Below are 22,703 nucleotides of genomic sequence, written 5' to 3' on the forward strand. Positions count from 1 at the left end.
TGTTCAGAGATTATTCCTGCTACATTGCTCTGAAATTACTCTCAGAAGTGCTCAAGGAACAATATAATGCCATATCAGACCCAGGTCTCTGATATGCAAAACTTCACACTAGCTCTTTGAGTCATCTTTCTCCAGCCCAATCACATAATTCTTGAGGCCAGGATCTTGCAAAAGAACACAAAGCAGTTTTAGTTCACTCACACAGAATCGCTTAGTATATTAAACACTGTCCACAACACCAGAAAAGTTAAATGAAGGCAAGGGATCTGGCAAGAATCTTGCTCTCTTTTGGCAAATGGACACTAAAAAAATCTGTAATTGAAGGTGCCATAGATGGAATGTTTGTATTCCCTACATCTCATGTTCAAATGCTGAAGACCTAAGCCCCCAAATGTGGATGGTGTTTAAACATGATGTTTTCAGGATCAGATTACATTTAGATAAAGTCAGGAGAGTTGGGCCTCCACGATGATCTTATAAGAAGAGACCACAAGCTATTCTTCCCGGCATGAAGCCACAGCAAGAAGGCAGTCATCTGCAATTCAAGAAGGGGCTCCTCTCCCCAGTACTAGACTTCCCAGTCTCCAGAACTGAGAACTTAATGTTTGCTGTTAAAGCCCCTTTACATTATCTTTTTATAGCAGTCTGCAATTACTAAGATGAGAGTTTGCTGTCTTATTGACCATTATCTTGATGCCTTGCCTACTGTAGATACACTATGCAGAATACAATCAAAGCCATGTTCACCTCCGTTGGGTTGACAGCAATCCTCTGACCTTCTGACACCACCTTACTCATTTGAAAGTTTGCCTCTACATCATATTTTAATTTACCTTTATTTTGGCAACCATTGTGTCCTTGCGCAAAACCTGTCCATCCTTCTGATCGAGAACCTAGGCTTAATTAGAGAAAACTGTATAATAAATTAAAATTTTAAACATAATGATTATTTCAGAGCAAGCCATCAGAAAGTAATTGCTTACCATCTGTCTTCTGTTGACCAGCATTAAATGGTAAATAGCAACAACCCAGACTGGAGAGTGGATGTTATGATTACACAGCCCCAAGTGGGAGGCCACTCTAGCCCTGAGCTCAGCTGACATTATGAAAGCTACCTTCCAATAATGGAAGGGAATGAATGGAAGGGGGAATAGGTTATTTGGAATAATGATCTGCTAAGGTTGGGTACTAATGCTGTCATCAAATTTTACTGGGTTCTGTTCCAATTATACTCACTGAACTGACCCAAATTGCCATGTTTACGTTTCTCTGTATCTGTCAAATTGTGTTTCATTAATATCAAGTCCACTTGTTCAGCTTGCCTTTTTAATTCCATTTAAAATGTTTTATTTGTTTGTTTGTTTCAAGTAACGTACCATATGAAATGTTGGAGACAATGAAAGCATTAAAGCAGAATGTGACAGTCCTTGTCAATGACTGTCTTTGTGGGCCTGGGAATGGAAAAAGCATTGGTGTCCCAGTAGGGAATAATAGAAATTTTCCATTGAGAAAAGGATACTTATGTGAACAGAAACAATCATCTCTAAAGGCCCTCTCCCAGGGGCAGCGCCAGAGGAGACCTCAAGAGATTTCAATGCATAACCATAGTGAGGAAACATGATTTGTGGATTCACACGTTGTAAAAGCTACTTCTGTTGATTTTCTCTAAATGTCATGTGAAATAAATTGCTCTATAGCTTGAAGATTGTTTTGCAAGTAAAAATGTTTAGGATGGCATTTTCCTTTAGAGGAATGAATTTATACTGAACTAAAAGCCTTGAACAGCTTTTTTTTTGCTTGTTTGTTTTTTTCATGCAGCAAAGGCAGTTTTGCAGACCACTGTAATACATACTGCACATGTTTTTCTGTCCATGTTGGAACATGATGGAAGTGACAAAGTTTATAGCTTAGAATTTGCTTGCATGTTGCAAGGCAGCCACCAATTCTTCCTACGTTTAAATACATGGGAGTATTTTTCTTGGGCTTCAAGCTACAGGCCCTATTTCAAAAGCCTGTTTCTTATTCTTCTGTAATTTGTGATCATTTTCTAGAAATCTAGAAATCAGCATGCATCTATTTGTCTTCAAATGATCAATGATTACATGTAGCTACAAATAACAAATTTTGTGACACAATACTCTGTGGCTCTACTTCTCATACTCGGCAACAGTTGAGAACAGCGATGCCTTTCTTGGTTCTGCTTACCCCCACCCCCCACCCAACAGATTCTGTACAAGGGCTTTGGTTTAGGCACTTTATTCGGGAGATCAATCCTGGGAAGCACGATTGAGAGGGTGGAGGCAGTGAAATAAGAGAGAAAAATAGGGGCTGTGAGCTAGAGAGCAGTGAGTGGGCTGAGCACAGGCAGGAAGCACAAATTCTGTCCCTAGCACCCCATAGTCCCCCAGAATAGTTCTAAAACAAACAAACAAAAACCTGGGACCAAGAAGATATTTCATGTGGTAGAGCAAATGCTTAGCCTATGCTAGGCCCTGAGTTCAATCTCCAGCACTACATAAACCCCAAGCACCATGGGCTGTATGTAGTCTTTTTTTTGCTTTCTGGGTCACACCCAGTGATGCATAGGGGTTATGCCTGGCTCATGCACTCAGGAATTACTCCTGGTGGTGCTTGGGTGACCATATGGGATGCTGGGAATCGAACCCGGGTCAACCGCAGGCAAGGCAAACACTCTACCCACTGTGCTATGGCTCCAGCCCCTGTATGTAGTCTTGATGTTCCCCAAGCACTGCATCACCAGACCTCCATTGCTAACCAAGCATCACTAGGGGTAGCCTCTCATAAAAAGTCAAACATGGGAAATGTTAAGAAAGAGAGCTCTAATGAAAGGACTCCTGCTGCTGGCAACTGGAACTCAATCCTGCTATAAATAGGAGAGAATATTCCTCAGAAATATGCCATCCAAAACCAGGAAGGCTGGGTTCTTTTGCATCATTTCTAATTTCTTCTCAGTTGATGGTTGCCCGTGAGGCCCTTAAATCCCCAGCATGTTGGATCTCTTCTGCCAAACGGTGAACACATTTCAGAGGTAATTGAGAAGCCATTTGAACAGAGAAACTAAGGAAGGTGTGCAGTTAATACAGGAATCTGGTAAAGGACACAGAAGTTCAAAGACAGCTTCAGGAAAACTCAGGTTAGCTAAGTGGGGACAAGGCAGGATGTCAGTAATATCTACTAAAATCATTACAGTTTACTGAGCACTTATTATATTCCAGGCACTCTTCTCTTTACATCTGTAGCACTGTAGCACTGTCATCCCATTGTTCATCAATTTGCTTGAGTGGGCCCAGTAACATCTCCATTGTGAGACTTGTTGTTACTGTGTTTGGCATATTGAATACGTCACGGGTAGCTTGCCAGGCTTTGCCAATGCGGGTGGGATACTCTCCGTAGCTTGCCGGGCTCTCTGAGAGGGATGGAGGAATCAGTCCTGGCTCGGCCAGGCTGGCCGCGCACAAGGCAAACACCCTACCGCTGTGCTATCTTAACTAATTTAATGACAAAAACTATTTATTGCCATGTCTGAAAGAGTATTTGACATTGTTAGTTGCATCACCACTAGCTTCCTGAAGACAGCTTAGTATTGCTGGCTTTATCTGACAACAGTGAAAGCAAGAACTCAAGTCTCCTATTACATGGGTCAAAATAGCCCAAGCTGCTTTTCCAAGGCAAACATCCTACCCACTGCACTATTGCTCCGGCCCCATCAAGCTGCTTTTCCAAAGTTTAAATGCAGTCACTTCTTTAAAGTAGTGAGAAATATACAGTACTCAGAAGATTTTATGAAAAGAATGTTGCAAGTTTCTGGGGCTTTCCTAGACTTTCCCAGCAACTTTTCAAATTGCATTCTCTCTATGCTTTGATTTCCCTTTGAAGGAAAAGACAAGAATTTTCTAAAAGCAGGCCTCTCAGAGAGGTGTTCCTATTTTTCTAGAGATGGGGAAATGTGCCTTTGCACAGCATGGTCATTGTTATATAACATTTTATCAGGGACACTCTGTGCTTTCTATCAATAGTTCCCCATCTCACATTTCAGTAGTGTTGACAGCAAAGCCAATCCAACTTTTTCTGGAATTTGCGTTTGTCTTTTATCATCATTCATGGTACTCTCTAAAGTGACAGACCTATGGCACAGTGGTATTTATCATTCTCCTACTGGGCACAATGCAGAAACTGAAATTGGGCAGAACTTTCTAGGCAGCAGTAAATCCCAATCTGAGATCAATAGGCTCAGAGCCAGGCATCCCTTATCAACTCTTCTGGGTGTGCTTATACACATACAAAAGTCCTTCGCCTCAGAATCAGTTAGGAACGGATTTTATTGGTAATATCTGCTTACTGTGATGAACCAGACACAAAGTCAGAGAGAATTCTTTTTTCCCAGTGTCCCATTGTTTATTTCTGCTGGGTAGGAGAATCGTTGTGCAAGATCCATGGGCTGTGTTCTTAGTTACTAATATTTTTTTGTCAATGTTTTCTCTAGCTTTATAGTTGCCTGATGTGGGCCAAGTATATAACTCAATAGTCATTTCCCCCAGATGAATGTGAGCAAGGGGGCCTATGTTGCTTGGAATCTAATGCTTGACCTCCAGGCAATTGGATCCCAAGTTCCAAATTCAAAAGGGAAATTAAAAATAGGGAAGGGTATACTACTTTCAAGTAGTGCTGGCTAATGACCATATGTGTCCAGTCTCCTGGAACATGCAGTTGTGCTACTGCTAAACTGGCTGCAATGAAGCTCACTGATAAACTGAGGACAATTGGCTCACTTAACCTTTCAGTCTTGATCAGAGCACATAGAATGTTCATAAGTAGAGAGGTCTGCAGGGCTGAGGGACTTCTCTAAGCTCTGATTTTCAAGAACCTTCTTAGCTGAAATTGCAAAATCACATCATACTAGAAGAAGACAATGAAGCCCTTGAAGCAGATCTTCAAGGTTCATCCAAATTAAAGCTTTATGAAGCCCCAGGAAAACAGATCAGAGAAGAACAACATTGTTATGGTCTTCCTGAACAAATGTTGCCCCATACACACAGGGAGACTGCCCTGCACACTGAATTGACCTTGGCACTGCTCAATAGAGGCAGACATCCCAGCGTTTACCTCAGATGGTCTGGGATTTCTGTGTGGACTCCATAGTCTTTCAGGCTGCTTTGCAGGCTCTAATTAGATTCCATGTATAATGGCAGATTAGGTCTCTAAGAAAAAGTCATTGAGATAGTGGAGACCTTTCCAAATCCCCCAGAAGGGAACCTAAGGACAGGCCTGGTCATTCATATCTCCAGATAAGAGGTGGCACTGATGCTGTCCACACTCTGCCCACGCCTAGGCCACACCCTCTTCTCCTTTCCACACCCAAGTTGCAGATTTCCAGCAGTCTGTCCTTGAGGGCTTTGGTCATTTAAATAGACCCCTTTTTAGTACTCTTTTAGATTCACTGAAAATTTGTGTCTATTGAGTTATAGCTAGTATTTTGTTCCCAACACATCCCACTCTGTTTCACTATTGTGATCTTTTTGCATTAATGCAGTATGTTTGCGTGACTGTTATTAATATGATTGATAAAGGCAATATTTACAATATTGACAAAAGTATTGCTGTTGAGAATTCACACAAGCATTTCCTGGTTCCTAATTTGGAACTTAATATCCATTTTCTGTTCCAGAATCCATTTAAGGATATTCTTCCTGGCTTCTGAGGCTCCTTTGATTGTGACAATATCTCATGCTTTCATGTTTCTCATGACCTTCTGCGTTTTGAAGAGCACTGGCTATTTGTGTATTTTGGAGAACATCCCTCACTTAGAATTTGTGTGATGCTTTTCTCATCATTAGACATCATGTGGGTGAGAGGAGAAACACTACAGAGACAAAGTGCCTTTACCATCACATCATATTCAGGGTACATGTTTATCAATAGGACTTATCACTCTTGATATTGATTTTGACCACCTGGCTAAGATAGTGCTTATCAGCTTTCTCCACTGCAAACGTACTCATCTCCCACTTTCTATACTGCATTCTTTGGGGAAGTACTATGAAATTCTATGAGTACATCCTACATTTTAGGTGGAAGTACTTTTGCACCACATCCTTTTTTTGTTGTTGTTGTTTTGTTGAATCACCGTGAGAACAGTAACAAAGCCTTTCAGTTCAAGTCTCAGTCGGTCATACAATAATCAAACACCTGTCCCTGCACCAGTACACATTTTCCACCAACAAGAACCCCAGTATACCCCCCCCACCCACCCCCCACTTGTGTGGCAGATTTCCACTTTATTCTCTCTCTCTCTCTCTTTCTCTCTCTCTCTTTCTATGTTTTTCACATTCAATATTATGACAAAAGAACCACCAGTGTTATTTGGAATTTTCCCCAACATTCAGACCTGCCACAAAGACATCATTAGAAAATTTGTTTTCTAATGTTGATTATGAAGAGCATATGATGTTGTGTGGCCACAATAGCAGCCACGCGAATTTGGAATTCTAATATTTTAGTAATAAACCTAAAGGGATTACAGCTAGAAGCCCCTGGGTTCCGAGATTAGTATGTGTGCCTCTGGGTTCATGGTCGGTCAGAAGCTGGAGGAGGCATTTGAGGGTGGCAACCCGGAACATTGTCATGGTGGGGAGCAGGGCCGATTCCACCCCCATCCCATGAAGCCCCACGTGCCTCATCAATGCAGTCAGATACATGGCTGTCCATTAGGCTCTAAAAAATGCAGACAACATTGTCACTGCAGAGGGGAACAGGCGGAGGGATAGACACCCTTCCCCTCCCAGGGTGGCATAGCATCATAGTTAAATACACAGTCCAGATGCATTTCGGTTGGGCATTATCTTTTGCTCAGATTTTCCCATCACCATTCAAGCCTGATTTTCAGGGAGAAATGTTGGATGATTTACTTTCCATTGATCACTTTGCATATAAGGAAATGTTGTGCAGCCACATAAGCGGCCACGCAGTTCAGAAAAAAATGTCCTGCTACCCGCATGCCACAGCCATGCTTGTATAAGCTCATGGTCACCAGGATTCCATCTGGGGAAGGCAGGGAGACAGCACTACCCCATCTGGGACCTCCCGCTGATATTGGCTCTGTTTGGGGCCCGGAGCATTCTCCGGGAACTGTGGGGCCCTCCAGCTGGTTTTCTTCTTTGTTGCTGTGTGCTGTAAGAGGGCGCTAGGGGGCGAGTTGTGGGCATGACTTCCAGAATCAGAGGTTGCCTGGGAGCCAGGGCGGCCCCATTGCAGTTTGGAAAAAATGTCCTGGTACCTGCATGCCACAGCCATGATTGTAGAAGCTCATGGTCACCAGGAGTTCATCTGGGGAAGGCGGGGAGATAGCACTTACCCTATCTGGGATCTCCCGCTGATATTGGCTCTGTTTGGGGCCCAGAGCATTCTCCGGGAGCTGTGGGGCCCTCCAGCTGGTTTTCTTCTTTGTTGCTGTGTGCTGTAAGATCGCACTGGGTGGCCTGCACCACATCCTTGAGCATAGAGTATCTATGTAAATTTTGAGAATGAATTCTTCCACTCTGGAGATTTTTCCTCTTCTCCATTTATTGATTCTATACCTTATTCATAAACAACAATTAATTTATAATTTTATGGACTGAAGAATGCTAATTTTACATTTCTAATCCAATGCTACTTTGTTTCATTGCTCAAATTTTGCCAGATTTTGCAATTAGAATGTTGTTCAGTTGGCTCCTCTGCCCCTTTGACTAACTTATATCAATAGATCTTTTAAGCAGCCCCTGGTTTAGGGTGACTATAAGTCCTCAAGCAAATCTTGCAAATTTCCTGCCCAAGTCTTAATAATTTACCTCATTTTATTTTTTAAGTGTTGTCAGAAATCAAGACGTAGGCAATAAGTGTGTTTTTGCTGTGTAAGTATCATTGTAGAACCTCTCAATTGAAAGAATAAATATATGCATAAACTAACTTGTTTTCCTGCATGTGTCTAATAAATATTTCCACATGCAACATTTGCAGCATCTCTTGTACTAAACTAAATATGAGTTCATACTTATATCTCTAAGTCTAATCCACTGCTGCATGAGAATTCTAGGCTCTTTTCTCTGTTTCCCCTGTAGATTCTCACCCCAACAGTAAGAAATCTGGCTCCCACCATCTACCAATCATTTACTAAACAGTTCAATTCCAGCATGCACGTCTCCAGAATCAGAATTGTTAATCTGGACCCCCTGCTTAAATTCAGTTCCTTTTGCCTTTCATCTAAGAGAATCCAATAATTTCCTAAGTTACTATGTCAGCACCTCTTCTCCCTTTTCTTTCAGTGGGATTGTTTCATATATTTGTAACACAGTGACATTCTTTTGTCACAGTCAGCTTTCTATCTTCAGATCCCTACCTGGGGACTTTTGTTCTCCAACATTCAGAGAACAAAATTGTCCTCCCATTTATTTTCAATATATTTACTCGTTTACTCAAACTTAAAATGCACCAATAATTTCAAAATTGCCATGTCTTACAATTGTGTAAAGAAAACCTATTAAATAGAGTTCAATATTTGCTTTCAATTTTTAGAAAAACTTTTATACAAAAAACTGCAGATATTGAGTGAACAATTCCATGACTGCTTTGATAAATATGTATATTATGTAACCATATCCATATTAAGATATATAATTTTCTCATCTCTCTGGAAAACTCTTAATTCCCCTTAATTATTTCCCTTTATAAAAGTAAAAAAATAAAAGTAACTCCACCTTGAGATGATATTTTTCACCATAGCTTAGTTTGCCTGTTATATAACTTTATATAAATGAAATCATACAATATGTGGTCTTCTGTATCTGGTTTGTCTCACTCAAAATATGCTGTGAAATTAATTTATGACTTTTTGGTTAGATTTTTTACTTTGTTTTGGCTTTGGGGACACATCTTGCAGTGTTGAGGGGCTACTCCTGACTTGGTGCCCAGGAGTTGCTTCCAGCAGTACTGGAGAATTGTGCAGGTCAGGGATCGAACCCAGATTTTCTACAAACAACACATGAGTTCCAGACTATTGAACCATCTTTTAGTCAGTTTAGTCATTCTCATGAATGGAATAAGCCAAGCCAGTGTATACCGTCGAATGTTTAAAGCCAACTCTCAGGACAAAGTGGGTCAAAGTCCTGATTTATAGCATTTGCTCATTTTGTACTGTAAGTGGTCTCACCATTACCAATTGCAAGCTGCTTTCAAAAGTGAAACAAATGGCACAATCTTGAAGTGCCCTTCAGAGGTAGTCTACCAAGAAATCAGTTAAAGCCTTATTGCATTATCTTCTGGAACAACCGAGAGATTTGCAAGATCCCAAGACTCGGAAAAGGCTCATGATAACAGTAAATCCAGCCAGTCAAACATGGAGGACCTATTTCATAATTATCACTACTACAGGAGGCTTGGTTATGGAAGGTCACCTGTCCTTTGTCCTTTGCCTATGCAACAGAGGGTCTTGCCTTGTGCTGTGGTGAGGGCACTATCTATCTATCCATTATCCTCCCGTTGTTCATCCATCCATCCATCCCGTTGTTCATCCATCCCATTGTTCATCCATCCCATTGTGGTGAGGGCATAATAAGGAATTGTAGTAGATCAGGGTGACTAAAGTTTGGAGCCTTGATTAAGTCTCTGAAGTTCTGTTTTTTTTTATGCAAGCAGAATTAGACCACTTAGAGTGACACTAATCCGAAGAGCAGAAATTAGGAAGACACATTGCCAGCTCTAGTCGCTGGCATCAGCAGCAATAGAAGGGTCCAGTACAGCTACATGTCACCTACGAGTGTGAAAACATACCACAATCATGTTTAAAAAATTGTTAAAGAGATGTACTGAAGCACAATCTTCAGACACTTGAGCAAACACGTATCTATCCAGATAACCTTAATCACTTTTAACAAAGACTGTTCCAGGAAGGCTGGTCCCCTGGCTGCTTTTAGCTCATATATTTCTTAGGCACCTTTCTTAAATAGGGTCAGGCAAAATGAGAGGGATAAAAAAAAAGGAGAAAAGTGTTTGAAATTCTTGTCCAGACTTCAGATGGAAGTCCTTTCTACACCCGGGCTACATCATGCGAAAATCACATGTGAGAATCATTTGTGTTCACGACCCGTCTCCTCAAACTGACAATTTAAAAAGAAAACCTCTTTTCCACACAACAATCACTGAACTCGGCTTCTGGGTATTTAATAGGTCAGTGTGTGATCAAGGTCTTTTGAAGTCGGTGAAGCAGTATAATAATCAGCCAAAGCAATGCAAAGACCTTGAACGACTCCTCGAGATGCTCTTTGATGAATCTATAACAGTGGTGGGGGTGGAAAGCTATCCTCTGCTACCCACAAAATCATTCACCTCCCACCCACTACAAAGTCCTCTATTCTTTACCCCAAAATGACAGCACATATTGCCCAGGTATGTTTTTTTCCATTCATCTCTGCCTTCTACCCTACCGTATCTTGCCCCATCCTGTCCCCTAAGTGCCACCACAGATGAGCTTTTGTGGATATCAAAAGCCAGCATATGTTCTAAGATTGATGAAAGTGATAATGCAGGGGCTAAGGAATCAACAAACAAAAGATACAAATGTTGGTCAGCAGATCAAAGAGACAGAATGAGTGGCTGAGGTGCCCTCATCCATCCTGCCTGCCTTGGCTCCACATAGATGCTCTCTGGAAGCTTGATAGTCGTGTATGTGTGTTGTTTTGTTGTGTTTGCATGTATAAGCACCAGTCCATAAATTACTATTACTTTTTTTTTATAATTTATTTATTTATTGAATCACTGTGGGAAAAGTTACAGAGCTTTCAGGTTTAGGTCTCAGTCATGTAAATATCAAACACATTTCCCTTTACCAATACTTATTTTTTACCGCGAACCCCAATAGAACCTCACCTCCCACCCCTCCCAATTCCTGTGAAGCAGATGAGTTCTAGTTAACACTCTATCTACTTTGACTAGATTCATTGTTTCGATAAAAGATGCACCATTATTATTTAGAGTTTACGACCCCCCCCCCAAATCAAACATGCTGAAAAAGCGTTGTGAAATGATTTGCTTTCTACAGCTGGGTTCAAGAATTAAATGTTGTCGTGCGGCCACAATTGCGGCCGCGTGGTTTTGGATTTCTGCTATTTTACTTATTAGCCCTGGAAGTATTTCTATTAAAAGTTAGATAATTAAGAGATTGGTTTCTGTGCTCTGGAGTCGTGGCTGTGCCAGAGAGCCGCTCATGGGGGGCAACTGGTGACCTTGGTAGGGTGAGAAGGACGGACCAGAACGCCCCCCTTCCCATGAGGTTTTTGCCGCCCCCCGGCCCCCGGCTCAAACCTGCTGTCCACAAGGCTCCCATGCGGCCGCCATCTTTCAAATTACTATTACTTTTTACAAATGTCCACATACCCCAATTTCCATCTGGACAGATAATATAGACCCTTCACTAAAGAATTTAATGTGAAAGTCCTGGCCCAGACTTCCCACAATAAAAGATAGTTAAATTTCTTAAAGAATAGACTCATATATATGCATATTTGTTATACCAGATTAATATATTGTGACTTTTGAGTGGAATTTTTCATGGTTGTATGCCATTTCCTGTTGTTAGAGTTCCTAAAGCACTTTTAAATTCATCTCTCTGCTGTGGGTACTCCATCCCTCCATTGCAGTGGAAGCTAATATTGAACCCTGGATAATACCAGAGATGCCCAAGGAGTGGTACCATGCACTCTGGAAAACACTGACTTAGTTTTTTTCTGCACGAGTTCAATAAGGATCCAGTCAAGGCCATACCTGTCTTGAAATCCCATTCTTTAACACAGATCTTCTATGGCTTATTTCCCTAATTAATAGTTAAATCATTTTGACTTGTTTTCACAAAGAACATTGGCAAAATCAAGTGTAAGTTCTCAGAATGAGAAAAAGTATTGTTTTGTTTGTTGAACACACCTTGTACATGCAATTTTGTGTAAAATAAATATTCTAACTTGTCTAGCTTTCACTACCTGTCTGTATTTTCTGTGCAGTGTTTTGTTGGTTACGTGCATCTGCAAGAAAGTAGAGAAACCAGAAAGGCAGAAAAGTATTGCCTGCTAAAAAGCCAAAGAATAAACTTCTGTCATTGACCTCAGTGTTCCCTCGTTTGGAAATGAATGTCAAGTATCACGGTTTTATATGAGAAGTGAAACATATTACAACCAGGAAAAGCCTTAATAGATGATTGAGCCCATTTCCCCAACTCCCTAGGCCACCTGGCAATGTGAGAAGAACATGCAGTAACCCTATCAGCCAGCTTCACAATTAGAATGAATTCATAAGAAACAAAAGATCTTGTTTTCATGGGAAAATATCCTTTGTGATATCCAACAAAGGGAGAATAATTTTGAAAGCATGTGACTTGGGGTCCCATCCTGCAGTTCTTGCACAGACAAAACTCTCATTGACTCTATCAATAGAATTGTTGCTACATAAAAGTCTTTTGCAAAATTTCCATGATGCTTCGAAGTGCATTTTAAGTGCATCAGCCCCGACATTCCAAGCCCTCCCCCATTTTAATAAAGATGGAAAAGGTTTCTCTTAAATTGCCCTATTGTGCCGCAGGAGATGAGCCTGGCACGGGATTGGCAGCCAATGGGCACCCCTTACTCCCACCCCTGCATACATCATCATACCAAACTCCATGGCAATATAGAGCAGGCCAAATTTCAACTGATCTCTAAGCTTGAATTTTCATTTCAAATTGCTCTTACCAGCCCGACAGAAAGCAGATTTTTTGCAGGCTTCAATAAATACCATCTCCAAGTAAAATCCACATTTTTCAAATAGATAACAGTATAATGATTGGTATTGCTATTCCAGCCTTGGTTGAATAGCAAGCAGTCCATTCCTTTTTATGTAGCATGCTCCTTAAGAGCCTCAAAAAAGGAAATTGGGCCTTCAATACCGCTGGAATAAAGGACAATGGGCTCGATCTCTTCCTTTGAATTCTCTTAGCAAATGTACTGCATAAAATGGAATGCAATACTAAGAAAGATTTCTTTTCAGAAATAAAGCAAGAAATATCTATTCTAATAGGTTATCCATTTTCAGCCCTACCTGTGTTGTTGTTCACTCAATTGATGTAATTTTACTGGGTTCTTAAACTAAGAAATAAATTCTTACTTTAATTTGCGAGTTTTTGCCCTAAAAACCTAATGCCAATAGTTTCCCAATTTTCATAAAAGAAAATGGGAGACTATGTGGTCTCTTATCCTGAAATTACAAGAAATCAGAAATAACTTTCCCAGCCTGAGATGGAAATTGCCAGCAGTTAGCCCTGGGAGGTGACCAGTCAAAGAAGAAAATTAATCGGTCATCATGAGCTCTGAAGTCTTAGGTTTTCAAAATTACCCTATAATCTATCTGTATATCTGTAGGCATATTTCTTTATCTCTCTCTGTCTCTGTATCTCTTTCTCTCATAAACATACATATACATTTACATGTCCTATAGGATTTTTTCAAGTTTTGAATTCTTAAATCAATTCTTAGAAAACGTACACTTCTCTCCCTAATGTTTGTATCTTAATTGCCACACACTTGTTCTAAAGTTATTTCATGTATTTATAGTTTATCTTTTCAACCAAAAGAGAAGTAACCTAAAGCAGGAACTATGTCTTCAGTTTAACCTATATGCCTTCTCTAATAATGATATTTATCAGGGTGAAAACTAACATTTACAGAGCACATAATATATATTTTATTCCAAGAGCTTTACCTACAATCTCATTTAACATTCATTCCCACCCCAGAGGGAAGGTTCAGAGCCATTTTAGCAAACAAATTTTAAAAGTAAGGCAAAAAGTAAGTTTTTAATATGTAACTGTTGACTGATCTAAGTAAATAGATCCCAGAGAGAGTTTCTAGCTCTTTTTATCAGATAAGCTGTAGCCACTGATATTGTCTTATTTTTATTTTACTGTAGTTGAAGTAACATAATTATAGTAATGCTAATGTTTATGTTTTTGATGTAAGAAGCTACCGAACCCCACGCACCAACAAAGTGCCAAAGACTCTCCGGCACTGGTCAGTGATATTTTCTAAATGATCCTATAGTATTCTTACCCTTACTCATGAAGTATAACACACATGGCTTTAAGTTTCCCAGTATGCATTCACGTCTGCTTCCTTATATACAAAACCCTGATTTTTCCTTCAGAATTCCTAGCAGTTAGGTATGGCCTTATGATTAAGGCCTAGTCAGTAAAAATTAAATAAACATGTTGTCTGCTATTTCTGGGAAGATCTATAAAGTGGAGGAGGCAGGTTTGTCTTCTCCTTGCCCCCACATACCAGTTTGGAACACGTGTATACCTGGTGTTTAATGGCTATTTGAACTATGAGGTGACCTGGAGAACTAAAGTCATTCACAGCTGAACAAGGTTAAGGAACATTGTTGCCTGACACAAGATCACCTCTAGTTGTTAATATCCAAACAGCTTTTAAATAGAAGACAACCAGACTTCTAGCTTGTATAAGCTTTTATCGTTTGTTTATTCTGTTACATGAAGCCAACCCTAAAGAAAACTCTAAAGCAGTTGGCATATATAAAACAATATAAATGATTATTTTGTTTTTGTCTTTTGTTGTTTCTATTTTGTTTTGTTTGGGGGCCACCCTTGGCGGTCCTCAAGGATTACTCCTGACTCTATGCTCAAGGATCACTCCTAGCAAGCTCATGGGAATATATCAGCTGAGTGCAAGTTAAGCACCCTAGCCACAGTATCTTGTGTCTGGCCCCTAAATATGTTTCTTTTGTTATCTAAATTTTTTTCTGCATATTTAAAAGAGATCGGGTGTCCTTTCAAAAGTACACAGTTTTTTTTCTTGTAACAAAACTTTTTCTGGTTACAAGAGTAATGTATTTGTTCATCTGGAAAACTTTAAAATTCAAAACAGCAGTAAGAAGAATATTATGTTTCTCTAGTTCTGCCAAGCAGAAGAAAGGATTTTAATGCTTTGTGTGTAACACAACCTGCTGAATTAATATTTAATCAAAACCTGGGGCCAGAGTGATAGTATAGTGGGAAAGGTGCTTGCTTTGAAGATGGCTGACCCAGGTTCAATCCCCAGCATCCCACTGCCAGGAACAATTCCCAAGTACAGAGTCAAGAGTAAGCCCTGAACACCACTGGGTATGGCCCCAAAACAAAACAAACCCCCAAAAATAGCCAAATCCCTTAGTTAAAGGGGCCCTCAAATTCATATAATCTGGCATTTTGACAAAACCAGAGCCCATTCCACAGCTGCACCCATTGATTCCTACCCAGTTACTCCTTGACTATTTAAAACAATGAAGACTTCAAAGCTATACAGAACAGTTTCTTCTGTAGTTTGGAGTAATTCACTCTTGAAGTCTTACAGTAATAAAAATTTCACTCCCTGACATCTGAAACAATTATCTCCTGAATATCATGTTTCATTATGTTGAAGATAAACATTAAAAGTATATTGTCCACAGTCACAAACTATGTGCCAAACATTGTGGTAGGAATGAAAACAGTTCTTGAGTTAAAATAATTCAAGTGAAGTCAAACTAGGTAAGAGTAGAAGAGTAGAAGTAGACAAATTGAAAGGACTTTTTTGTTTGTTTGGGGGGTCTTTTGGCTTTTTGTGAGGGCGCACACCAGTGCTGATCTGGGCTTAGTCATGCTTTTCTCTCAGGGATCACTCCTGGCAGGTTTTGGGAACCATATGGGGTGCCCGGGATTGAACCCAGGTCAGCACTTGCAAGGTAATCACCCTGCAGGCTGACTATCTCTCCGTCTTCCAGAGACTTTTTGTAATGAGTAAACTTGGTGATTAGCTAAGAGGAGCAAAGCAACAATGTAGAAGGTATTTTCTTCTATTAACAGGTTACACTCAAAAAGCAGTAGAAGTCCATTTGCAAATTGGTGGGAGGGATGAGGAGTCCTGAGGAGTCCTGGGGAGGAGGTGCAAAGTGTTAAAATCAATGTTAAAATAAATTTTTGAGATGCCTATGAAAGGTTCAAATCAGGGTATATACGGAACAGTTGTAAACATATTTTTGAAATACAGAGCCATATTGATCCTTATATTGTTCTCTTAATCTGTTAGAGACAGTTAAAGTAAAGAGACAGTAAAAGGTATTAGTTATTTTCTCCTATGTCAAAGTATAATATATAAATCACATATTCATTTGGGAAAAATTCAGATATCAGGGAGTGAAATTTCTATTACTGTAAGAAAATTTAGGACAAAATCACTGTGCTTTTGAATGGTATTATGATCAAAGAACTCAAGATTCTCTTTTTTTTTTTGCTTTTTTTGGGGGGTGACACCCGGTGATGCACAGATGCACAGGGGTTACTCCTGGCTCTGCACTCAGGAGTTACTCCTGTCAGTGCTCAAGGAACCATATGGTATGCTGGGAATTGAACCCAGGTTGGCCAACGTGCAAGGCAAACGCCTATCCGCTGTGCTATTGCTCCAGCCCTAAGATTCCCAATCTAGTCACTGTCATACTCTCTTAAGATGTCCATGAAAGAGAATCCAAACATCCAAAATAATAGAAAAGGAAAATTAAATAAAACTTTATGGTTTTCTCAGTTTAGACCCCAATCTTCACCCATGATATTCTGATTTTTAGGTTGAGCCATGTGAAACACAGGTCCTGTAGTATATGTGATCATGTGGTACTTAACTCTTTACTTAGGCCCAAAGCAGATGGTTCTTGAAACCTGCTAATGTTTTACCAATCTTTTACAAAATTTTGTATCTTACCATACTCTAATCCAATGTAATGGCAAAAGAAAAGTGAATTATTTGGTTTGATCTGCTCCAAGATAGTAGGCATTGAGTCCCTTTTGACTCATGAATGGCACAGAACAGAACAAAGGGAAGAAGAGTCTTATTCTAATAGGAAATAGGCCTTGACCTTCTTCCCATTTAGCAACGTTCCAAGGATACTACTAGTAAGACATCCTAGAACTGACCTGTGGCACTTACCACTGTCAAATGTGACATAATCGTGTCCTAGAATCTGATAAATCCAAAGCAGTACTTCTCCCTGATTGTAGATTGAAGGAAGGAGGGAAAACATAATATTCCTCCTTTAGTAACTCATATAAACAAAGAAATCTTAGGTTTTGGACAATTTTATAGACTTACTAACTTGTAGTAATTTTACATTAGATCTTTTTATCTTTTTTGGGGGGGGATCACACCTGGCAATGTGTTACTCCTGGCTTTGCACTCAAGAATTACTCCTGGCAGTGCTCGGGGGACCATATGGGATGCTGGGAATCCAATCCTAGTCAGCCACGTATAAGGCAAACGCCCCACCCACTCCAGCCCCAATCTTTTTATCTTTTTCATAGAAACTTCTGCAATCTCCTTCTTATACTGTTGACATTTATGAACCCTTAATTGGAAAGTTGCCTTTATCTCTGTTAGGAATTGTTTTGGTCTCCTATTTTTTCGATTTCTTCAAAACTTTTGTTGAAATAACATAAGTGATGAACATATTTAGGTGTTAGTTGTACAGCTTTATATCAACATCTATATATGTAATATATGATCGCCACTAAAAATCTAGTTTATCTTTGTTAGTTTTAATCTCATTGCTTTGGTTTATTAATTTTAGTCTATACACGGTCTTTAAATCTTTTTATTATGTAGCATATCATCTAATACTCCAAGCCTAATGATCTATCCTAGCTTTGATTCATTTCTGAATTTGCTTCATCTGTCTTTTCATTCTTTATTCAAATAGCTGATAACTGGAAAAGACAGGACCTAAGGAGATCGTACCAGGAGTACTTGTTTTTTATGCAGTCAACCAGGGTTTGATCTCTGGCACCACATCTGATCCCAAATGCTGCCAGGAGTGAACCCTGAGCACAGAGCCAGGATTAAGTCCTGAGCACCACTGGTTGTGGTCCAAAAAAATCAAACAAAAATTTAAGTTAGAAAAGACGAATGTCACAGGTTTGGAATTCATGACCGAAACCTAATTAAAATGACACAAATATATTGTTTTACTGTTCAAGTTATCTTGAAGCTCCCAACCAAAATATTACATGGCCTTTGCTTTTCAATGTTGTCCAAAGACTTCATAAATACCATACCATTGCACTAGACATTTTAATATCTCACAATTTTCAGGACTCTATTTTTAAGACAAAAATAATTTGCTTTTCAATTATTTATATAGATATAATATCAAAAGATGGTGTAGTTTAACATGCTCATTGTTGTTATCATCTCCAAAAGTCAGGTTTTTACATGTATATTTGACAGACTATATCCCTAATCTTTTTGCATCAAGTCTGGAAGAAAGACATTTTATAACTAGTAGCAATTTTTTTCTCATGTACACTTGTCACACAGAAGCTTTTCTTAAAAGCCAGAGCAATTAACAATTTTGTCAGTTTGGGTGTGAGTTTGCATTTTGTGTATATTTGCATTTCGTATTTAATTCGGTGCCTCATTACTGTTAAAAGTAACAAGATTCAACAGTTACTTTTGGGTGATATGCTCTTAAATTAATAATTAGATCTGAAGTCTTATTATTGGACAGACAAATAAATAGAAGTACAATCAACTGGAAAACTGTTCTTCCATGCAGTATGCATAGTACAACATGTGCATAGAGGTAAGTACACTGTAGCACTGTCCTCTCGTTGTTCATCAATTTTCTTGAGCGGACACCAGTAACGTCTCCATTGCGAGACTTGTTGCTATTGTTTTTGGCATATCGAATACATCACACTGAGCTTGCCAGGCTTTGCCGTGCAGGTGGAAGACTCTCGGTAGCTTGCCAGGCTCTCTGAGAGGGGCAGAGGAATCGAACCCAGGTCGGCTGTGTGCAAAGGAAATGCCCTACCCGGTATGCTATGTGAGCAGTAAGTATAGAGGTAAGTATATTGAAATATATTAATACCAAAATATATAGAATTTTAATGTTAAATGTTTTATCCTAGGGACTTGAGAGATAGTAAAGCAGGTAGAAATTGCCTTGCACATTTTCTGGCCTGTTTTGATCCCAGCACCTCATATGGTCCCCTAAGGGGAGCCCTTCCAGGAGTGATCACTGAACACAGAGTCAGGAATAAGGCCCGAAGACAGCTGGGTGGGGCCCAAAGACAAAATAAATAAGTAAATAAATAAAATACATCTAGCATCACTTGTAGGGTTAATTTTTAATAGTCCATAAAATTTCTGCAAGTATTTTATATGAACTTTTAAAATAAGATTATTGTCTACATTGTGCTTACAAGTGAATTCTCTAGACTCATGTACTTTATTAGGACTTTTCCTGTAGATGAGAAATTTGTCTACTAGCCACTCAGGCTGAGTTGTAAAACTCAGAGAAAATAATTCAATATGTTTTATTTTAGTTAATAATGCACTTCCTAAGCGTCAAAGCCCCTCTCCACATTTGATCAGGTCTTAGAAAGGTCCTGCTGTCAGAATCTCCCATCTGGGATTTCAAGAATTAATTCTAAGCTATTTTCTGGAGAAGAACATTAGAGCATAATTCATAGAAGAACCTGGGACCAGCTAACCTGTCAAAAATCCATTTGGTTTCAAATCAAACTAGACATTTCTGTGTATCATTTGACCTCTTTTTGCCAGACTCTATAGTTTCTACTAAAAGGATTTGTTTCAATGCTTATCCAGGTCTCCTTTTCTCCAAGTCTCTGAGTGCCTCCTTCCATCTCACCCACACCTGGACTTGTTATGCTCAACAGTATCAACAGCAAGGTAAGGATACTATCAAACCCTGTTAGTGTAAGTCTTCCTAAGGCCTGATTCACACATCATTGACATTAGAATGAGTGCTAATGAGCATTGGAGCACAAAGTTATGAAAACCAAAAAATGGTATTTTAAGTCAACAAATTTGAAGTTCTGGGGTTCCGGGACTAAGCTGACTATACTTCTGCTTCCTCCCCTAAACTTAGATTTTAGTAGACTTGTAAAAGTAAAACCAAGCAAATAAACTTTCATCCCTTTAACTTGATCAGATTTGGATCCCCACCAATAAACTTTTGATCCTCGACACCATATTTCTCTTCATTACCATTTGGCCTTGGGGGAATTTTATTTTCATGGGCTATACCCACAGAAGCAGCTAAATAATATCGAAAGTGGGAGGGAAGTGACATGGTTATTAGGACACAGAGGAGCCAGGGAGATGAAAATGTTAAAGAAAGAGACAGAAACAGAAGCAGAGATAGAAGGAGTATCCACTCCCAGTTTTCCTTTATCTCCCTCAATTGCTCCCATTTATAGACATTGCATCTTTAAAGAAAAAGAAAAACTAAGAGCAAACCAGCAAAAAACTTTTGTCTCTGAATAGCATTGATAAAATATATAGTTATATTTTAACAAACTTAGTAATATATTTATAAATAAAATATATAATGATAAATATAAAAATCCAGTGACATGTTAATGATTAATATGTCAAATCAAATTTCTAATAAGGACATGATTCATGATTCTTCATCCAAGAATTATCTTTGAAACAGAGTGGAGTACATTTAGATTCACTGGACAAACCTACTTTCAGCAAAGTATTTTATCATTGGTTCAAGTAAGACTGTATGGTTTAAGCCTTAAAATAAATTTAAAACTAACATTCCTTTCCTTTCTGTAGCAACTCATCAATACCCAGAGACTTGTGACAAGGGGCATGATATAATGTATAAAAGGGAAAGCTCTGCGTGGACAAGATATGACAAACTCCAACTCCCAGAACTAATTTATCTCCAGAATGTATTTAGTGTGACCATGGGAAGATACTTAATGTTCTAGAGTCTCAGTTTTCTCACCTACAAAATGGATACATCATCATGTTCCCAGAACAGTCTAGCCCATATTCAGCCTAGATACCTCTTACTGGCTACCCTAACATGACATTAGTGCCCCACTGTTTTCATTAACACTTTTTCAAGACTTACCCGTCCATGTAAACAATTTGATTAATTGTTGGAGGACCTTGTCTACAAACTAATCAACTTTTTGATGGAAGGCATTGCTAGATAGTTTACATCCAAAGATTCTTTGAATCCTTCATCTCAAAATCCTTATCATCTTGTTTCTACAAGTCCTGAATGCATGTTAACTCTTAGCCAATACTAATCAGATTGCCATCAAATAACTCAACTTTCAATACTTAACTTTCAATTATCAATAAACTCTGATCTTACTTTCTTCCATCTTAGAAAGTGCCAAAACAAGTAGATACCGTTGCTTTATCATATGTTTGTGATGTTGCGGGAGCCAGTTTTTAACACTTTCCACAGTCATTGTGATAACATATGTGAAAAAAAATTTTCCAAGAAAAGTTTAGATTTATTTTTTAATCTTGGAGAGTAATAAAAAAATCTCCATAATTCAATGCTGTTAATTTCAATGAAAATACGAGTTAGCAGAATGGCCATGAACTAGCCTTTTCTCCCTCCTGTGTGATGTCTTTGCAGAAGGCAATGAATTATACCCTGCTAACTCGGAAGTTGGTACTATGCCGGAAGGGGAAGTAAACATCCTTGTGAGAGGCAATCCACTAAACATGGATTAGTGGATTCAAACATGGTGTAAGATATTGGGGACTCATGCATCTACCACTGAAAGTAAGGAAAAATTTCCCCCTTACCTGAACCCCTACTGGACTGTTTTCATTCATTTACACCAAAAATAAAGCTGCCACAGTACAATTGTCAAGCCAAAGGTGATCTAATCTAGAACAGAACTGGACAGTGGGTATACAGATGGGTGGATGGCTACTACCAAATGCCTCCACTTGAGTTGCCAAATGTAGAATAGGTTTTTAAATCTGAAGATATAAATATTTAAAGAACATTTCCTTAATTTGGATCAAAGACACCAGCTTTTTGCATGCTAAAATTGCTTAGCTTGCTTTATATGGTTAATATATTTTTTCAGCTTCTTCTGCTTATCCAAATGTTATTGATTCATTGCAAATCATACCTTTTTTCAGAGAGACAGTTCATTTATGTCTATTTAATATAGGCATATAAGTTTGAATTCAGTTTACTTGTCTAAAATGTATCAATGTGGAACTAGTGGGTGGGGCACTTGCCTTGCATGTGTCAGCCTGAGTTTCATCCCTGGCACTGCATACTGTTCCACAAGCAGTGCCAGGAGTGATCCTGAGCACAGCCAGGTGTGGTCTACAAATAAAAAAGTTGAAATGTAAGATAAGATATATAATCAGAGCATTCTCAACTTCAAAGAATGTGGCCAAAATATAGGAATTGGCAAAATAGGCTTTGGATTAACCAAAAGCAACTAACAGAACTCAAAGTGGTTCACACCATCATGTTAAGTGTTTGGCCAGTGCCTGACATGAGGATACTCTCAATGAACTGTGTTATCAGACTTTTTGGATCATGTCTGCATTGACATAAATAAGTTCTCATCATATGTCTAGCAGAATGTCTGGCACAAAGTGGTATGTGATAATGTGTTGATTGATGTGAAGACAATTCACAAAAGAAGACAAATATGAAAAATATTCTCTGTCACTAGGAAACCAATAAAATTGATGTTTAAATGAGGTATTATTTACCTATTAGCACAGTTGCAAAAGACAATATTATTACTCTCAAGGAGGGTGCCAAATGAGCATTGTTAGGCAATGTCAGCATAGTGC

This window comes from Sorex fumeus, unplaced genomic scaffold, assembly GCF_029834395.1.
Source record: "Sorex fumeus unplaced genomic scaffold, SorFum_2.1 ptg000086l, whole genome shotgun sequence".
Lineage (NCBI taxonomy): Eukaryota > Metazoa > Chordata > Mammalia > Eulipotyphla > Soricidae > Sorex > Sorex fumeus.